Below are 2214 nucleotides of genomic sequence, written 5' to 3' on the forward strand. Positions count from 1 at the left end.
AGAGAAGAAATGAGATAGGTTACAACATATAACTAGCAAGTCAGGAAGTTAAAATTAAAACAATGAAGAGATACCATTTTTTATCCTATCAAATTGACCAAGATTAAGAAGCGATAGCCCATTTAGGAGAAACCGAACAAGAGCCCTGGGAATGAATGCAAAGGAGTCCAGTATCACTGGGTAGATAGGATCGACAGGGTGAGACTATTGATTAGATATGGGAAGTAAGGGAAAGGCAGGTGTTCCACCTGCCTCCAGCCTGAGTCACTGAAAGGATTCTTTTGCCATTAGTTTAGTTAGACAGAGAATATAGGAAAGAGAGCTGGTTTTTCAGAAGCAAGAACGGATTGGTAATGTTGAGTTAAAAATTTATATTTGGGTGCTCACTTCAGCAGTGCATATACTAAAGTTGGAATGATACAAAGAAAATTGGCATGGCCCCTGCACAGGAATGACACACAAATTTGTGAAGAAAAATAAAGTTGTATTTGGAACTTGTTAGTGAGATACAGGTTGTGAGTCACTGCAAGTAAACAGCGGCTGAAACCTTCTCCAGAAGGACAGTGAGGTTTTAAAAGGACTTAGGGGAACTTCATCAAATGCCAATTTTAGAGGGTTGTCTGAAAATTGGGGGCTAGTGGTAGGAGGAAAATGAGGACATCAGAGTGTCATAGATTGGGGAGATATTTTCAAAGGAGTGAGTTTAACTCAGCTGAATGCTGCAGAAAGGTGGAGTGGTAAGAAAGCCACAAAGAGGTCATTCGACTTATTTAATAGAAAATTATTTCAGACTTTAGAGGGAGAAATGTCTATAAAGTAAAATGAGCAAAAAAGACATTACACAGGGTTGGAATAAATAATACCAGCTCATATTGAAGGAATACAAAGTGATCTTCATGTTGATGAAGGGAAAGAAAAATGATAGTCTGTGGTAGGAAGTAAAACTGGTGTGATGGACATTGAAATCTGGAATTGTGAATATGTTTTTCTTAGAAATTTAATAAGAATTAAAACTAATTCTTCTTAATTTAATTTTTTTTTTTTTTTGCAGTTGCAGTAGTAGTTGCAAGTGAAGGAGGGTAAGAGAACAGTAAAGAGAAAAATATGATAAGGGAGGGCCATGGGATTTATGATTTTAGTTACTTTCCTCCCGGTTGTCGCTTGAAGAGCAGGCGCAGATCCTCTAGAGGTTCAAAGGAATAGCTAGCGTTGTTTCCTGGATTTTCAGGTTCCTTTGGTAGTATCCAGGGTTTGACTCGAGTGTGATGTATCCAAGACTCCAGCCACTTTTACTGCGGTTGGGGTAGATAAAATGACTGGGTAGGGTCCTTCCCAGGATATATCTAGGCAGGGAGAATTAGAGGGAAGGGACTTGACTAATACCATGTCACCAGGGTGGAATAGTTCCTTCCCCTCTTCTCAGGGACAGGCTCCTTGTAATGTTTTAAGAACTTGTTGATATTTGGATAAGGAGGTGATGTCTGCAACTAAGTTGGCTCTCTCTCAGTCAAGCACAAGGTCATTGATTAGGAAGGGCTATCCATATAGCATTTCGTATGGGCTAAGTCCTGCTTTTTGGGGAGAGTTTTGGATTCTTAGTAAGGCTATAGGCAACAGAGCAGGCCATGTGAGGTGGTTTTCCTGGGTTAGCTTTTTTTAGATGTCGTTTGAGTGTTTCGTTCAGTTTCTCGACCTTCCCTGAAGACTGTGGCCTCCAGGCGCAGTGTAAGTGATATTGTATACCTAACACCTGGGATACTCCTGGGTTACTGTAGCCTTGAAAGCAGGGCCATTGTCACTCTGTAAGCCTCGGGGAAGTCTGAATCTGGGAATTATTTCATGAACTAATGCCTTTATTACCTCTTGGGACTTTTCTGTCTTACAGGGGAAGGCCTCTGCCCAACCAGTGAAAGTATCTACCCAAACTAGTAGATACTGAAATCCCTGAGATTTGGGCATGTGGGTAAAATCTAGTTGCCAGTCTTCTCCTGGGTAATGGCGTGTTCTTTGTTCTCCTGAAGGAGCTTGGCGATAAGGCAGGGGATTATTTCTTCAGCACACTTCACAGGCCCTGACTATCTGCTTGATAGTTTTGAAAAGGCCTGGTCCAGTAAATAATGATTTGGCCATCTGATGGGTGCTATCAATGTCTAAGTGAAAGGTTTGGTTAAAGGTTTTAAGTAATTTCCGTTGGTTAGCTGCAGGCAAAAGTAT

The 2214-nt window shown here is 40.9% G+C and overlaps 1 non-coding gene across 1 annotated transcript; it reads left to right on the top strand.

The window, feature by feature from the left end:
• The first annotated feature begins 379 nt into the window (after nt 1-379).
• Nucleotides 380-486, top strand: LOC112209046 (U6 spliceosomal RNA). The gene has a single exon (XR_002943730.1). It is a non-coding gene; the product is annotated as a U6 spliceosomal RNA (small nuclear RNA).
• Nucleotides 487-2214: the final 1728 nt, after the last annotated feature.

The sequence above is a fragment of the Pan troglodytes genome, chromosome 3 (genome assembly GCF_028858775.2).
Source record: "Pan troglodytes isolate AG18354 chromosome 3, NHGRI_mPanTro3-v2.0_pri, whole genome shotgun sequence".
NCBI lineage: Eukaryota > Metazoa > Chordata > Mammalia > Primates > Hominidae > Pan > Pan troglodytes.